This window comes from Carassius gibelio, chromosome A20, assembly GCF_023724105.1.
Source record: "Carassius gibelio isolate Cgi1373 ecotype wild population from Czech Republic chromosome A20, carGib1.2-hapl.c, whole genome shotgun sequence".
In the NCBI taxonomy this organism is placed as follows: domain Eukaryota; kingdom Metazoa; phylum Chordata; class Actinopteri; order Cypriniformes; family Cyprinidae; genus Carassius; species Carassius gibelio.
In genome coordinates this window covers 1,605,654-1,625,688 of record NC_068390.1, presented here as the reverse complement: position 1 = coordinate 1,625,688, position 20,035 = coordinate 1,605,654, and positions in this window count along the sequence as shown.

Sequence of the window (20,035 nt, the reverse complement as noted above, 5' to 3'; positions counted from 1 at the left end):
CCTAACATTAGTTTTTGTGCATATAACTTCTAACACATTAAAAACTGTCTTACAGCATTGCAGAAAACATTGTATTTCATATGGCATAAGCATCTATCAGTTTGGCAAGATTTGCACTGAATACTGAATGAAACAGCTTTCTCTATTAGAGACACAAGCTTTTGAGCAGATTTGGGCTAGATTTCACTTCATTTGAACAGAAGTACTATTTCAGCATTACTGGACTCAGAAAGCTGTAAACTGACAATCTTGATCATTGAAGTCCTAACATAAGTTTTTGTGCATATAACTTCTAACACATTAAAAACTGTCTTACAGCATTGCAGAGAACATTGTATTTCATATGGCATAAGCATCTATCAGTTTGGCAAGATTTGCACTGAATACTGAATGAAACAGCTTTCTCTATTAGAGAGACAAGCTTTTGAGCAGATTTGGGCTTGATTTCACTTCATTTGAACAGAAACACTATTTCAGCATTACTGGACTCAGAAAGCTGTAAACTGACAATCTTGATCATTGAAGTCCTAACATAAATTTTTGTGCATATAACTTCTAACACATTAAAAACTGTCTTACAGCATTGCAGAAAACATTGTACTTCATAAGGCATAAGCATCTATCAGATTGGCAAGATTTGCACTGAATACTGAATGAAACAGCTTTCTCTATTAGAGAGACAAGCTTTTGAGCAGATTTGGGCTTGATTTCACTTCATTTGAACAGAAACACTATTTCAACATTACTGGACTCAGAAAGCTGTAAACTGACAATCTTGATCATTGAAGTCCTAACATTAGTTTTTGTGCATATAACTTCTAACACATTAAAAACTGTCTTACAGCATTGCAGAAAACATTGTATTTCATATGGCATAAGCATCTATCAGTTTGGCAAGATTTGCACTGAATACTGAATGAAACAGCTTTCTCTATTAGAGAGACAAGCTTTTGAGCAGATTTGGGCTAGATTTCACTTCATTTGAACAGAAGTACTATTTCAGCATTACTGGACTCAGAAAGCTGTAAACTGACAATCTTGATCATTGAAGTCCTAACATAAGTTTTTGTGCATATAACTTCTAACACATTAAAAACTGTCTTACAGCATTGCAGAAAACATTGTATTTCATATGGCATAAGCATCTATCAGTTTGGCAAGATTTGCACTGAATACTGAATGAAACAGCTTTCTCTAATAGAGAGACAAGCTTTTGAGCAGATTTGGGCTAGATTTCACTTCATTTGAACAGAAGTACTATTTCAGCATTACTGGACTCAGAAAGCTGTAAACTGACAATCTTGATCATTGAAGTCCTAACATAAGTTTTTGTGCATATAACTTCTAACACATTAAAAAATGTCTTACAGCATTGCAGAAAACATTGTATTTCATATGGCATAAGCATCTATCAGTTTGGCAAGATTTGCACTGAATACTGAATGAAACAGCTTTCTCTAATAGAGAGACAAGCTTTTGAGCAGATTTGGGCTTGATTTCACTTCATTTGAACAGAAACACTATTTCAACATTTCTGGACTCAGAAAGCTGTAAACTGACAATCTTGATCATTGAAGTCCTAACATAAGTTTTTGTGCATATAACTTCTAACACATTAAAAACTGTCTTACAGCATTGCAGAAAACATTGTACTTCATAAGGCATAAGCATCTATCAGTTTGGCAAGATTTGCACTGAATACTGAATGAAACAGCTTTCTCTAATAGAGAGACAAGCTTTTGAGCAGATTTGGGCTAGATTTCACTTCATTTGAACAGAAGTACTATTTCAGCATTACTGGACTCAGAAAGCTGTAAACTGACAATCTTGATCATTGAAGTCCTAACATTAGTTTTTGTGCATATAACTTCTAACACATTAAAAACTGTCTTACAGCTTTGCAGAAAACATTGTATTTCATATGGCATAAGCATCTATCAGTTTGGCAAGATTTGCACTGAATACTGAATGAAACAGCTTTCTCTAATAGAGAGACAAGCTTTTGAGCAGATTTGGGCTTGATTTCACTTCATTTGAACAGAAACACTATTTCAACATTTCTGGACTCAGAAAGCTGTAAACTGACAATCTTGATCATTGAAGTCCTAACATAAGTTTTTGTGCATATAACTTCTAACACATTAAAAACTGTCTTACAGCATTGCAGAAAACATTGTATTTCATATGGCATAAGCATCTATCAGTTTGGCAAGATTTGCACTGAATACTGAATGAAACAGCTTTCTCTATTAGAGAGACAAGCTTTTGAGCAGATTTGGGCTTGATTTCACTTCATTTGAACAGAAACACTATTTCAGCATTACTGGACTCAGAAAGCTGTAAACTGACAATCTTGATCATTGAAGTCCTAACATTAGTTTTTGTGTATATAACTTCTAACACATTAAAAACTGTCTTCCAGCATTGCAGAAAACATTGTATTTCATATGGCATAAGCATCTATCAGTTTGGCAAGATTTGCACTGAATACAGAATGAAACAGCTTTCTCTAATAGAGAGACAAGCTTTTGAGCAGATTTGGGCTAGATTTCACTTCATTTGAACAGAAGCACTATTTCAGCATTACTGGACTCAGAAAGCTGTAAACTGACAATCTTGATCATTGAAGTCCTAACATTAGTTTTTGTGTATATAACTTCTAACACATTAAAAACTGTCTTACAGCATTGCAGAAAACATTGTACTTCATAAGGCATAAGCATCTATCAGTTTGGCAAGATTTGCACTGAATACTGAATGAAACAGCTTTCTCTAATAGAGAGACAAGCTTTTGAGCAGATTTGGGCTTGATTTCACTTCATTTGAACAGAAACACTATTTCAGCATTACTGGACTCAGAAAGCTGTAAACTGACAATCTTGATCATTGAAGTCCTAACATAAGTTTTTGTGCATATAACTTCTAACACATTAAAAACTGTCTTACAGCATTGCAGAAAACATTGTAAGGCATAAGCATCTATCAGTTTGGCAAGATTTGCACTGAATACTGAATGAAACAGCTTTCTCTATTAGAGAGACAAGCTTTTGAGCAGATTTGGGCTTGATTTCACTTCATTTGAACAGAAACACTATTTCAACATTACTGGACTCAGAAAGCTGTAAACTGACAATCTTGATCATTGAAGTCCTAACATTAGTTTTTGTGCATATAACTTCTAACACATTAAAAACTGTCTTACAGCATTGCAGAAAACATTGTATTTCATATGGCATAAGCATCTATCAGTTTGGCAAGATTTGCACTGAATACTGAATGAAACAGCTTTCTCTATTAGAGAGACAAGCTTTTGAGCAGATTTGGGCTAGATTTCACTTCATTTGAACAGAAGTACTATTTCAGCATTACTGGACTCAGAAAGCTGTAAACTGACAATCTTGATCATTGAAGTCCTAACATAAGTTTTTGTGCATACAACTTCTAACACATTAAAAACTGTCTTACAGCATTGCAGAGAACATTGTATTTCATATGGCATAAGCATCTATCAGTTTGGCAAGATTTGCACTGAATACTGAATGAAACAGCTTTCTCTTATTAGAGAGACAAGCTTTTGAGCAGATTTGGGCTTGATTTCACTTCATTTGAACAGAAACACTATTTCAGCATTACTGGACTCAGAAAGCTGTAAACTGACAATCTTGATCATTGAAGTCCTAACATAAGTTTTTGTGCATATAACTTCTAACACATTAAAAACTGTCTTACAGCATTGCAGAAAACATTGTACTTCATAAGGCATAAGCATCTATCAGATTGGCAAGATTTGCACTGAATACTGAATGAAACAGCTTTCTCTATTAGAGAGACAAGCTTTTGAGCAGATTTGGGCTTGATTTCACTTCATTTGAACAGAAACACTATTTCAACATTACTGGACTCAGAAAGCTGTAAACTGACAATCTTGATCATTGAAGTCCTAACATTAGTTTTTGTGCATATAACTTCTAACACATTAAAAAACTGTCTTACAGCATTGCAGAAAACATTGTATTTCATATGGCATAAGCATCTATCAGTTTGGCAAGATTTGCACTGAATACTGAATGAAACAGCTTTCTCTATTAGAGAGACAAGCTTTTGAGCAGATTTGGGCTAGATTTCACTTCATTTGAACAGAAGTACTATTTCAGCATTACTGGACTCAGAAAGCTGTAAACTGACAATCTTGATCATTGAAGTCCTAACATAAGTTTTTGTGCATATAACTTCTAACACATTAAAAACTGTCTTACAGCATTGCAGAAAACATTGTATTTCATATGGCATAAGCATCTATCAGTTTGGCAAGATTTGCACTGAATACTGAATGAAACAGCTTTCTCTAATAGAGAGACAAGCTTTTGAGCAGATTTGGGCTAGATTTCACTTCATTTGAACAGAAGTACTATTTCAGCATTACTGGACTCAGAAAGCTGTAAACTGACAATCTTGATCATTGAAGTCCTAACATAAGTTTTTGTGCATATAACTTCTAACACATTAAAAACTGTCTTACAGCATTGCAGAAAACATTGTATTTCATATGGCATAAGCATCTATCAGTTTGGCAAGATTTGCACTGAATACTGAATGAAACAGCTTTCTCTATTAGAGAGACAAGCTTTTGAGCAGATTTGGGCTAGATTTCACTTCATTTGAACAGAAGTACTATTTCAGCATTACTGGACTCAGAAAGCTGTAAACTGACAATCTTGATCATTGAAGTCCTAACATAAGTTTTTGTGCATATAACTTCTAACACATTAAAAACTGTCTTACAGCATTGCAGAAAACATTGTATTTCATATGGCATAAGCATCTATCAGTTTGGCAAGATTTGCACTGAATACTGAATGAAACAGCTTTCTCTAATAGAGAGACAAGCTTTTGAGCAGATTTGGGCTAGATTTCACTTCATTTGAACAGAAGTACTATTTCAGCATTACTGGACTCAGAAAGCTGTAAACTGACAATCTTGATCATTGAAGTCCTAACATAAGTTTTTGTGCATATAACTTCTAACACATTAAAAACTGTCTTACAGCATTGCAGAAAACATTGTATTTCATATGGCATAAGCATCTATCAGTTTGGCAAGATTTGCACTGAATACTGAATGAAACAGCTTTCTCTAATAGAGAGACAAGCTTTTGAGCAGATTTGGGCTTGATTTCACTTCATTTGAACAGAAACACTATTTCAACATTTCTGGACTCAGAAAGCTGTAAACTGACAATCTTGATCATTGAAGTCCTAACATAAGTTTTTGTGCATATAACTTCTAACACATTAAAAACTGTCTTACAGCATTGCAGAAAACATTGTATTTCATATGGCATAAGCATCTATCAGTTTGGCAAGATTTGCACTGAATACTGAATGAAACAGCTTTCTCTATTAGAGAGACAAGCTTTTGAGCAGATTTGGGCTTGATTTCACTTCATTTGAACAGAAACACTATTTCAGCATTACTGTACTCAGAAAGCTGTAAACTGACAATCTTGATCATTGAAGTCCTAACATTAGTTTTTGTGTATATAACTTCTAACACATTAAAAACTGTCTTACAGCATTGCAGAGAACATTGTATTTCATATGGCATAAGCATCTATCAGTTTGGCAAGATTTGCACTGAATACTGAATGAAACAGCTTTCTCTAATAGAGAGACAAGCTTTTGAGCAGATTTGGGCTTGATTTCACTTCATTTGAACAGAAACACTATTTCAACATTTCTGGACTCAGAAAGCTGTAAACTGACAATCTTGATCATTGAAGTCCTAACATAAGTTTTTGTGCATATAACTTCTAACACATTAAAAACTGTCTTACAGCATTGCAGAAAACATTGTATTTCATATGGCATAAGCATCTATCAGTTTGGCAAGATTTGCACTGAATACTGAATGAAACAGCTTTCTCTATTAGAGAGACAAGCTTTTGAGCAGATTTGGGCTTGATTTCACTTCATTTGAACAGAAACACTATTTCAGCATTACTGGACTCAGAAAGCTGTAAACTGACAATCTTGATCATTGAAGTCCTAACATAAGTTTTTGTGCATATAACTTCTAACACATTAAAAACTGTCTTACAGCATTGCAGAGAACATTGTATTTCATATGGCATAAGCATCTATCAGTTTGGCAAGATTTGCACTGAATACTGAATGAAACAGCTTTCTCTATTAGAGAGACAAGCTTTTGAGCAGATTTGGGCTTGATTTCACTTCATTTGAACAGAAACACTATTTCAGCATTACTGGACTCAGAAAGCTGTAAACTGACAATCTTGATCATTGAAGTCCTAACATTAGTTTTTGTGCATATAACTTCTAACACATTAAAAACTGTCTTACAGCATTGCAGAAAACATTGTATTTCATATGGCATAAGCATCTATCAGTTTGGCAAGATTTGCACTGAATACTGAATGAAACAGCTTTCTCTATTAGAGAGACAAGCTTTTGAGCAGATTTGGGCTAGATTTCACTTCATTTGAACAGAAGTACTATTTCAGCATTACTGGACTCAGAAAGCTGTAAACTGACAATCTTGATCATTGAAGTCCTAACATAAGTTTTTGTGCATATAACTTCTAACACATTAAAAACTGTCTTACAGCATTGCAGAAAACATTGTATTTCATATGGCATAAGCATCTATCAGTTTGGCAAGATTTGCACTGAATACTGAATGAAACAGCTTTCTCTAATAGAGAGACAAGCTTTTGAGCAGATTTGGGCTAGATTTCACTTCATTTGAACAGAAGTACTATTTCAGCATTACTGGACTCAGAAAGCTGTAAACTGACAATCTTGATCATTGAAGTCCTAACATAAGTTTTTGTGCATATAACTTCTAACACATTAAAAACTGTCTTACAGCATTGCAGAAAACATTGTATTTCATATGGCATAAGCATCTATCAGTTTGGCAAGATTTGCACTGAATACTGAATGAAACAGCTTTCTCTAATAGAGAGACAAGCTTTTGAGCAGATTTGGGCTAGATTTCACTTCATTTGAACAGAAGTACTATTTCAGCATTACTGGACTCAGAAAGCTGTAAACTGACAATCTTGATCATTGAAGTCCTAACATAAGTTTTTGTGCATATAACTTCTAACACATTAAAAACTGTCTTACAGCATTGCAGAAAACATTGTATTTCATATGGCATAAGCATCTATCAGTTTGGCAAGATTTGCACTGAATACTGAATGAAACAGCTTTCTCTATTAGAGAGACAAGCTTTTGAGCAGATTTGGGCTTGATTTCACTTCATTTGAACAGAAACACTATTTCAGCATTACTGGACTCAGAAAGCTGTAAACTGACAATCTTGATCATTGAAGTCCTAACATAAGTTTTTGTGCATATAACTTCTAACACATTAAAACTGTCTTACAGCATTGCAGAAAACATTGTACTTCATAAGGCATAAGCATCTATCAGATTGGCAAGATTTGCACTGAATACTGAATGAAACAGCTTTCTCTATTAGAGAGACAAGCTTTTGAGCAGATTTGGGCTTGATTTCACTTCATTTGAACAGAAACACTATTTCAACATTACTGGACTCAGAAAGCTGTAAACTGACAATCTTGATCATTGAAGTCCTAACATTAGTTTTTGTGCATATAACTTCTAACACATTAAAAACTGTCTTACAGCATTGCAGAAAACATTGTATTTCATATGGCATAAGCATCTATCAGTTTGGCAAGATTTGCACTGAATACTGAATGAAACAGCTTTCTCTATTAGAGAGACAAGCTTTTGAGCAGATTTGGGCTAGATTTCACTTCATTTGAACAGAAGTACTATTTCAGCATTACTGGACTCAGAAAGCTGTAAACTGACAATCTTGATCATTGAAGTCCTAACATAAGTTTTTGTGCATATAACTTCTAACACATTAAAAACTGTCTTACAGCATTGCAGAAAACATTGTATTTCATATGGCATAAGCATCTATCAGTTTGGCAAGATTTGCACTGAATACTGAATGAAACAGCTTTCTCTAATAGAGAGACAAGCTTTTGAGCAGATTTGGGCTAGATTTCACTTCATTTGAACAGAAGTACTATTTCAGCATTACTGGACTCAGAAAGCTGTAAACTGACAATCTTGATCATTGAAGTCCTAACATAAGTTTTTGTGCATATAACTTCTAACACATTAAAAACTGTCTTACAGCATTGCAGAAAACATTGTATTTCATATGGCATAAGCATCTATCAGTTTGGCAAGATTTGCACTGAATACTGAATGAAACAGCTTTCTCTAATAGAGAGACAAGCTTTTGAGCAGACTTGGGCTTGATTTCACTTCATTTGAAAAGAAACACTATTTCAACATTTCTGGACTCAGAAAGCTGTAAACTGACAATCTTGATCATTGAAGTCCTAACATAAGTTTTTGTGCATATAACTTCTAACACATTAAAAACTGTCTTACAGCATTGCAGAAAACATTGTATTTCATATGGCATAAGCATCTATCAGTTTGGCAAGATTTGCACTGAATACTGAATGAAACAGCTTTCTCTAATAGAGAGACAAGCTTTTGAGCAGATTTGGGCTAGATTTCACTTCATTTGAACAGAAGTACTATTTCAGCATTACTGGACTCAGAAAGCTGTAAACTGACAATCTTGATCATTGAAGTCCTAACATAAGTTTTTGTGCATATAACTTCTAACACATTAAAAACTGTCTTACAGCATTGCAGAAAACATTGTATTTCATATGGCATAAGCATCTATCAGTTTGGCAAGATTTGCACTGAATACTGAATGAAACAGCTTTCTCTAATAGAGAGACAAGCTTTTGAGCAGATTTGGGCTTGATTTCACTTCATTTGAACAGAAACACTATTTCAGCATTACTGGACTCAGAAAGCTGTAAACTGACAATCTTGATCATTGAAGTCCTAACATAAGTTTTTGTGCATATAACTTCTAACACATTAAAAACTGTCTTACAGCATTGCAGAAAACATTGTACTTCATAAGGCATAAGCATCTATAAGATTGGCAAGATTTGCACTGAATACTGAATGAAACAGCTTTCTCTATTAGAGAGACAAGCTTTTGAGCAGATTTGGGCTTGATTTCACTTCATTTGAACAGAAACACTATTTCAACATTACTGGACTCAGAAAGCTGTAAACTGACAATCTTGATCATTGAAGTCCTAACATTAGTTTTTGTGCATATAACTTCTAACACATTAAAAACTGTCTTACAGCATTGCAGAAAACATTGTATTTCATATGGCATAAGCATCTATCAGTTTGGCAAGATTTGCACTGAATACTGAATGAAACAGCTTTCTCTATTAGAGACACAAGCTTTTGAGCAGATTTGGGCTAGATTTCACTTCATTTGAACAGAAGTACTATTTCAGCATTACTGGACTCAGAAAGCTGTAAACTGACAATCTTGATCATTGAAGTCCTAACATAAGTTTTTGTGCATATAACTTCTAACACATTAAAAACTGTCTTACAGCATTGCAGAGAACATTGTATTTCATATGGCATAAGCATCTATCAGTTTGGCAAGATTTGCACTGAATACTGAATGAAACAGCTTTCTCTATTAGAGAGACAAGCTTTTGAGCAGATTTGGGCTTGATTTCACTTCATTTGAACAGAAACACTATTTCAGCATTACTGGACTCAGAAAGCTGTAAACTGACAATCTTGATCATTGAAGTCCTAACATAAATTTTTGTGCATATAACTTCTAACACATTAAAAACTGTCTTACAGCATTGCAGAAAACATTGTACTTCATAAGGCATAAGCATCTATCAGATTGGCAAGATTTGCACTGAATACTGAATGAAACAGCTTTCTCTATTAGAGAGACAAGCTTTTGAGCAGATTTGGGCTTGATTTCACTTCATTTGAACAGAAACACTATTTCAACATTACTGGACTCAGAAAGCTGTAAACTGACAATCTTGATCATTGAAGTCCTAACATTAGTTTTTGTGCATATAACTTCTAACACATTAAAAACTGTCTTACAGCATTGCAGAAAACATTGTATTTCATATGGCATAAGCATCTATCAGTTTGGCAAGATTTGCACTGAATACTGAATGAAACAGCTTTCTCTATTAGAGAGACAAGCTTTTGAGCAGATTTGGGCTAGATTTCACTTCATTTGAACAGAAGTACTATTTCAGCATTACTGGACTCAGAAAGCTGTAAACTGACAATCTTGATCATTGAAGTCCTAACATAAGTTTTTGTGCATATAACTTCTAACACATTAAAAACTGTCTTACAGCATTGCAGAAAACATTGTATTTCATATGGCATAAGCATCTATCAGTTTGGCAAGATTTGCACTGAATACTGAATGAAACAGCTTTCTCTAATAGAGAGACAAGCTTTTGAGCAGATTTGGGCTAGATTTCACTTCATTTGAACAGAAGTACTATTTCAGCATTACTGGACTCAGAAAGCTGTAAACTGACAATCTTGATCATTGAAGTCCTAACATAAGTTTTTGTGCATATAACTTCTAACACATTAAAAACTGTCTTACAGCATTGCAGAAAACATTGTATTTCATATGGCATAAGCATCTATCAGTTTGGCAAGATTTGCACTGAATACTGAATGAAACAGCTTTCTCTAATAGAGAGACAAGCTTTTGAGCAGATTTGGACTTGATTTCACTTCATTTGAACAGAAACACTATTTCAACATTTCTGGACTCAGAAAGCTGTAAACTGACAATCTTGATCATTGAAGTCCTAACATAAGTTTTTGTGCATATAACTTCTAACACATTAAAAACTGTCTTACAGCATTGCAGAAAACATTGTACTTCATAAGGCATAAGCATCTATCAGTTTGGCAAGATTTGCACTGAATACTGAATGAAACAGCTTTCTCTAATAGAGAGACAAGCTTTTGAGCAGATTTGGGCTAGATTTCACTTCATTTGAACAGAAGTACTATTTCAGCATTACTGGACTCAGAAAGCTGTAAACTGACAATCTTGATCATTGAAGTCCTAACATAAGTTTTTGTGCATATAACTTCTAACACATTAAAAACTGTCTTACAGCATTGCAGAAAACATTGTATTTCATATGGCATAAGCATCTATCAGTTTGGCAAGATTTGCACTGAATACTGAATGAAACAGCTTTCTCTAATAGAGAGACAAGCTTTTGAGCAGATTTGGGCTTGATTTCACTTCATTTGAACAGAAACACTATTTCAACATTTCTGGACTCAGAAAGCTGTAAACTGACAATCTTGATCATTGAAGTCCTAACAGAAGTTTTTGTGCATATAACTTCTAACACATTAAAAACTGTCTTACAGCATTGCAGAAAACATTGTATTTCATATGGCATAAGCATCTATCAGTTTGGCAAGATTTGCACTGAATACTGAATGAAACAGCTTTCTCTATTAGAGAGACAAGCTTTTGAGCAGATTTGGGCTTGATTTCACTTCATTTGAACAGAAACACTATTTCAGCATTACTGGACTCAGAAAGCTGTAAACTGACAATCTTGATCATTGAAGTCCTAACATTAGTTTTTGTGTATATAACTTCTAACACATTAAAAACTGTCTTCCAGCATTGCAGAAAACATTGTATTTCATATGGCATAAGCATCTATCAGTTTGGCAAGATTTGCACTGAATACTGAATGAAACAGCTTTCTCTAATAGAGAGACAAGCTTTTGAGCAGATTTGGGCTAGATTTCACTTCATTTGAACAGAAGCACTATTTCAGCATTACTGGACTCAGAAAGCTGTAAACTGACAATCTTGATCATTGAAGTCCTAACATTAGTTTTTGTGTATATAACTTCTAACACATTAAAAACTGTCTTACAGCATTGCAGAAAACATTGTAAGGCATAAGCATCTATCAGTTTGGCAAGATTTGCACTGAATACTGAATGAAACAGCTTTCTCTATTAGAGAGACAAGCTTTTGAGCAGATTTGGGCTTGATTTCACTTCATTTGAACAGAAACACTATTTCAACATTACTGGACTCAGAAAGCTGTAAACTGACAATCTTGATCATTGAAGTCCTAACATTAGTTTTTGTGCATATAACTTCTAACACATTAAAAACTGTCTTACAGCATTGCAGAAAACATTGTATTTCATATGGCATAAGCATCTATCAGTTTGGCAAGATTTGCACTGAATACTGAATGAAACAGCTTTCTCTATTAGAGAGACAAGCTTTTGAGCAGATTTGGGCTAGATTTCACTTCATTTGAACAGAAGTACTATTTCAGCATTACTGGACTCAGAAAGCTGTAAACTGACAATCTTGATCATTGAAGTCCTAACATAAGTTTTTGTGCATACAACTTCTAACACATTAAAAACTGTCTTACAGCATTGCAGAGAACATTGTATTTCATATGGCATAAGCATCTATCAGTTTGGCAAGATTTGCACTGAATACTGAATGAAACAGCTTTCTCTATTAGAGAGACAAGCTTTTGAGCAGATTTGGGCTTGATTTCACTTCATTTGAACAGAAACACTATTTCAGCATTACTGGACTCAGAAAGCTGTAAACTGACAATCTTGATCATTGAAGTCCTAACATAAGTTTTTGTGCATATAACTTCTAACACATTAAAAACTGTCTTACAGCATTGCAGAAAACATTGTACTTCATAAGGCATAAGCATCTATCAGATTGGCAAGATTTGCACTGAATACTGAATGAAACAGCTTTCTCTATTAGAGAGACAAGCTTTTGAGCAGATTTGGGCTTGATTTCACTTCATTTGAACAGAAACACTATTTCAACATTACTGGACTCAGAAAGCTGTAAACTGACAATCTTGATCATTGAAGTCCTAACATTAGTTTTTGTGCATATAACTTCTAACACATTAAAAACTGTCTTACAGCATTGCAGAAAACATTGTATTTCATATGGCATAAGCATCTATCAGTTTGGCAAGATTTGCACTGAATACTGAATGAAACAGCTTTCTCTATTAGAGAGACAAGCTTTTGAGCAGATTTGGGCTAGATTTCACTTCATTTGAACAGAAGTACTATTTCAGCATTACTGGACTCAGAAAGCTGTAAACTGACAATCTTGATCATTGAAGTCCTAACATAAGTTTTTGTGCATATAACTTCTAACACATTAAAAACTGTCTTACAGCATTGCAGAAAACATTGTATTTCATATGGCATAAGCATCTATCAGTTTGGCAAGATTTGCACTGAATACTGAATGAAACAGCTTTCTCTAATAGAGAGACAAGCTTTTGAGCAGATTTGGGCTAGATTTCACTTCATTTGAACAGAAGTACTATTTCAGCATTACTGGACTCAGAAAGCTGTAAACTGACAATCTTGATCATTGAAGTCCTAACATAAGTTTTTGTGCATATAACTTCTAACACATTAAAAACTGTCTTACAGCATTGCAGAAAACATTGTACTTCATAAGGCATAAGCATCTATCAGATTGGCAAGATTTGCACTGAATACTGAATGAAACAGCTTTCTCTATTAGAGAGACAAGCTTTTGAGCAGATTTGGGCTTGATTTCACTTCATTTGAACAGAAACACTATTTCAACATTACTGGACTCAGAAAGCTGTAAACTGACAATCTTGATCATTGAAGTCCTAACATTAGTTTTTGTGCATATAACTTCTAACACATTAAAAACTGTCTTACAGCATTGCAGAAAACATTGTATTTCATATGGCATAAGCATCTATCAGTTTGGCAAGATTTGCACTGAATACTGAATGAAACAGCTTTCTCTATTAGAGAGACAAGCTTTTGAGCAGATTTGGGCTAGATTTCACTTCATTTGAACAGAAGTACTATTTCAGCATTACTGGACTCAGAAAGCTGTAAACTGACAATCTTGATCATTGAAGTCCTAACATAAGTTTTTGTGCATATAACTTCTAACACATTAAAAACTGTCTTACAGCATTGCAGAAAACATTGTATTTCATATGGCATAAGCATCTATCAGTTTGGCAAGATTTGCACTGAATACTGAATGAAACAGCTTTCTCTAATAGAGAGACAAGCTTTTGAGCAGATTTGGGCTAGATTTCACTTCATTTGAACAGAAGTACTATTTCAGCATTACTGGACTCAGAAAGCTGTAAACTGACAATCTTGATCATTGAAGTCCTAACATAAGTTTTTGTGCATATAACTTCTAACACATTAAAAACTGTCTTACAGCATTGCAGAAAACATTGTATTTCATATGGCATAAGCATCTATCAGTTTGGCAAGATTTGCACTGAATACTGAATGAAACAGCTTTCTCTAATAGAGAGACAAGCTTTTGAGCAGATTTGGGCTTGATTTCACTTCATTTGAACAGAAACACTATTTCAACATTTCTGGACTCAGAAAGCTGTAAACTGACAATCTTGATCATTGAAGTCCTAACATAAGTTTTTGTGCATATAACTTCTAACACATTAAAAACTGTCTTACAGCATTGCAGAAAACATTGTATTTCATATGGCATAAGCATCTATCAGTTTGGCAAGATTTGCACTGAATACTGAATGAAACAGCTTTCTCTATTAGAGAGACAAGCTTTTGAGCAGATTTGGGCTTGATTTCACTTCATTTGAACAGAAACACTATTTCAGCATTACTGTACTCAGTAAGCTGTAAACTGACAATCTTGATCATTGAAGTCCTAACATTAGTTTTTGTGTATATAACTTCTAACACATTAAAAACTGTCTTACAGCATTGCAGAGAACATTGTATTTCATATGGCATAAGCATCTATCAGTTTGGCAAGATTTGCACTGAATACTGAATGAAACAGCTTTCTCTAATAGAGAGACAAGCTTTTGAGCAGATTTGGGCTTGATTTCACTTCATTTGAACAGAAACACTATTTCAACATTTCTGGACTCAGAAAGCTGTAAACTGACAATCTTGATCATTGAAGTCCTAACATAAGTTTTTGTGCATATAACTTCTAACACATTAAAAACTGTCTTACAGCATTGCAGAAAACATTGTATTTCATATGGCATAAGCATCTATCAGTTTGGCAAGATTTGCACTGAATACTGAATGAAACAGCTTTCTCTATTAGAGAGACAAGCTTTTGAGCAGATTTGGGCTAGATTTCACTTCATTTGAACAGAAGTACTATTTCAGCATTACTGGACTCAGAAAGCTGTAAACTGACAATCTTGATCATTGAAGTCCTAACATAAGTTTTTGTGCATATAACTTCTAACACATTAAAAACTGTCTTACAGCATTGCAGAAAACATTGTATTTCATATGGCATAAGCATCTATCAGTTTGGCAAGATTTGCACTGAATACTGAATGAAACAGCTTTCTCTAATAGAGAGACAAGCTTTTGAGCAGATTTGGGCTAGATTTCACTTCATTTGAACAGAAGTACTATTTCAGCATTACTGGACTCAGAAAGCTGTAAACTGACAATCTTGATCATTGAAGTCCTAACATAAGTTTTTGTGCATATAACTTCTAACACATTAAAAACTGTCTTACAGCATTGCAGAAAACATTGTATTTCATATGGCATAAGCATCTATCAGTTTGGCAAGATTTGCACTGAATACTGAATGAAACAGCTTTCTCTAATAGAGAGACAAGCTTTTGAGCAGATTTGGGCTTGATTTCACTTCATTTGAACAGAAACACTATTTCAACATTTCTGGACTCAGAAAGCTGTAAACTGACAATCTTGATCATTGAAGTCCTAACATAAGTTTTTGTGCATATAACTTCTAACACATTAAAAACTGTCTTACAGCATTGCAGAAAACATTGTATTTCATATGGCATAAGCATCTATCAGTTTGGCAAGATTCGCACTGAATACTGAATGAAACAGCTTTCTCTATTAGAGAGACAAGCTTTTGAGCAGATTTGGGCTTGATTTCACTTCATTTGAACAGAAACACTATTTCAGCATTACTGGACTCAGAAAGCTGTAAACTGACAATCTTGATCATTGAAGTCCTAACATTAGTTTTTGTGTATATAACTTCTAACACATTAAAAACTGTCTTACAGCATTGCAGAAAACATTGTACTTCATAAGGCATAAGCATCTATCAGTTTGGCAAGATTTGCACTGAATACTGAATGAAACAGCTTTCTCTAATAGAGAGACAAGCTTTTGAGCAGATTTGGGCTAGATTTCACTTCATTTGAACAGAAGTACTATTTCAGCATTACTGGACTCAGAAAGCTGTAAACTGACAATCTTGATCATTGAAGTCCTAACATAAGTTTTTGTGCATATAACTTCTAACACATTAAAAACTGTCTTACAGCATTGCAGAAAACATTGTATTTCATATGGCATAAGCATCTATCAGTTTGGCAAGATTTGCACTGAATACTGAATGAAACAGCTTTCTCTAATAGAGAGACAAGCTTTTGAGCAGATTTGGGCTAGATTTCACTTTATTTGAACAGAAGTACTATTTCAGCATTACTGGACTCAGAAAGCTGTAAACTGACAATCTTGATCATTGAAGTCCTAACATAAGTTTTTGTGCATATAACTTCTAACACATTAAAAACTGTCTTACAGCATTGCAGAAAACATTGTATTTCATATGGCATAAGCATCTATCAGTTTGGCAAGATTTGCACTGAATACTGAATGAAACAGCTTTCTCTATTAGAGAGACAAGCTTTTGAGCAGATTTGGGCTTGATTTCACTTCATTTGAACAGAAACACTATTTCAGCATTACTGGACTCAGAAAGCTGTAAACTGACAATCTTGATCATTGAAGTCCTAACATTAGTTTTTGTGTATATAACTTCTAACACATTAAAAACTGTCTTACAGCATTGCAGAGAACATTGTATTTCATATGGCATAAGCATCTATCAGTTTGGCAAGATTTGCACTGAATACTGAATGAAACAGCTTTCTCTAATAGAGAGACAAGCTTTTGAGCAGATTTGGGCTTGATTTCACTTCATTTGAACAGAAACACTATTTCAACATTTCTGGACTCAGAAAGCTGTAAACTGACAATCTTGATCATTGAAGTCCTAACATAAGTTTTTGTGCATATAACTTCTAACACATTAAAAACTGTCTTACAGCATTGCAGAAAACATTGTATTTCATATGGCATAAGCATCTATCAGTTTGGCAAGATTTGCACTGAATACTGAATGAAACAGCTTTCTCTATTAGAGAGACAAGCTTTTGAGCAGATTTGGGCTTGATTTCACTTCATTTGAACAGAAACACTATTTCAGCATTACTGGACTCAGAAAGCTGTAAACTGACAATCTTGATCATTGAAGTCCTAACATTAGTTTTTGTGCATATAACTTCTAACACATTAAAAACTGTCTTACAGCATTGCAGAAAACATTGTATTTCATATGGCATAAGCATCTATCAGTTTGGCAAGATTTGCACTGAATACTGAATGAAACAGCTTTCTCTATTAGAGAGACAAGCTTTTGAGCAGATTTGGGCTAGATTTCACTTCATTTGAACAGAAGTACTATTTCAGCATTACTGGACTCAGAAAGCTGTAAACTGACAATCTTGATCATTGAAGTCCTAACATAAGTTTTTGTGCATATAACTTCTAACACATTAAAAACTGTCTTACAGCATTGCAGAAAACATTGTATTTCATATAGCATAAGCATCTATCAGTTTGGCAAGATTTGCACTGAATACTGAATGAAACAGCTTTCTCTAATAGAGAGACAAGCTTTTGAGCAGATTTGGGCTAGATTTCACTTCATTTGAACAGAAGTACTATTTCAGCATTACTGGACTCAGAAAGCTGTAAACTGACAATCTTGATCATTGAAGTCCTAACATAAGTTTTTGTGCATATAACTTCTAACACATTAAAGACTGTCTTACAGCATTGCAGAAAACATTGTATTTCATATGGCATAAGCATCTATCAGTTTGGCAAGATTTGCACTGAATACTGAATGAAACAGCTTTCTCTAATAGAGAGACAAGCTTTTGAGCAGATTTGGGCTAGATTTCACTTCATTTGAACAGAAGTACTATTTCAGCATTACTGGACTCAGAAAGCTGTAAACTGACAATCTTGATCATTGAAGTCCTAACATAAGTTTTTGTGCATATAACTTCTAACACATTAAAAACTGTCTTACAGCATTGCAGAAAACATTGTATTTCATATGGCATAAGCATCTATCAGTTTGGCAAGATTTGCACTGAATACTGAATGAAACAGCTTTCTCTATTAGAGAGACAAGCTTTTGAGCAGATTTGGGCTTGATTTCACTTCATTTGAACAGAAACACTATTTCAGCATTACTGGACTCAGAAAGCTGTAAACTGACAATCTTGATCATTGAAGTCCTAACATAAGTTTTTGTGCATATAACTTCTAACACATTAAAAACTGTCTTACAGCATTGCAGAAAACATTGTACTTCATAAGGCATAAGCATCTATAAGATTGGCAAGATTTGCACTGAATACTGAATGAAACAGCTTTCTCTATTAGAGAGACAAGCTTTTGAGCAGATTTGGGCTTGATTTCACTTCATTTGAACAGAAACACTATTTCAACATTACTGGACTCAGAAAGCTGTAAACTGACAATCTTGATCATTGAAGTCCTAACATTAGTTTTTGTGCATATAACTTCTAACACATTAAAAACTGTCTTACAGCATTGCAGAAAACATTGTATTTCATATGGCATAAGCATCTATCAGTTTGGCAAGATTTGCACTGAATACTGAATGAAACAGCTTTCTCTATTAGAGAGACAAGCTTTTGAGCAGATTTGGGCTAGATTTCACTTCATTTGAACAGAAGTACTATTTCAGCATTACTGGACTCAGAAAGCTGTAAACTGACAATCTTGATCATTGAAGTCCTAACATAAGTTTTTGTGCATATAACTTCTAACACATTAAAAACTGTCTTACAGCATTGCAGAGAACATTGTATTTCATATGGCATAAGCATCTATCAGTTTGGCAAGATTTGCACTGAATACTGAATGAAACATCTTTCTCTATTAGAGAGACAAGCTTTTGAGCAGATTTGGGCTTGATTTCACTTCATTTGAACAGAAACACTATTTCAGCATTACTGGACTCAGAAAGCTGTAAACTGACAATCTTGATCATTGAAGTCCTAACATAAGTTTTTGTGCATATAACTTCTAACACATTAAAAACTGTCTTACAGCATTGCAGAAAACATTGTACTTCATAAGGCATAAGCATCTATCAGATTGGCAAGATTTGCACTGAATACTGAATGAAACAGCTTTCTCTATTAGAGAGACAAGCTTTTGAGCAGATTTGGGCTTGATTTCACTTCATTTGAACAGAAACACTATTTCAACATTACTGGACTCAGAAAGCTGTAAACTGACAATCTTGATCATTGAAGTCCTAACATTAGTTTTTGTGCATATAACTTCTAACACATTAAAAACTGTCTTACAGCATTGCAGAAAACATTGTATTTCATATGGCATAAGCATCTATCAGTTTGGCAAGATTTGCACTGAATACTGAATGAAACAGCTTTCTCTATTAGAGAGACAAGCTTTTGAGCAGATTTGGGCTAGATTTCACTTCATTTGAACAGAAGTACTATTTCAGCATTACTGGACTCAGAAAGCTGTAAACTGACAATCTTGATCATTGAAGTCCTAACATAAGTTTTTGTGCATATAACTTCTAACACATTAAAAACTGTCTTACAGCATTGCAGAAAACATTGTATTTCATATGGCATAAGCATCTATCAGTTTGGCAAGATTTGCACTGAATACTGAATGAAACAGCTTTCTCTAATAGAGAGACAAGCTTTTGAGCAGATTTGGGCTAGATTTCACTTCATTTGAACAGAAGTACTATTTCAGCATTACTGGACTCAGAAAGCTGTAAACTGACAATCTTGATCATTGAAGTCCTAACATAAGTTTTTGTGCATATAACTTCTAACACATTAAAAACTGTCTTACAGCATTG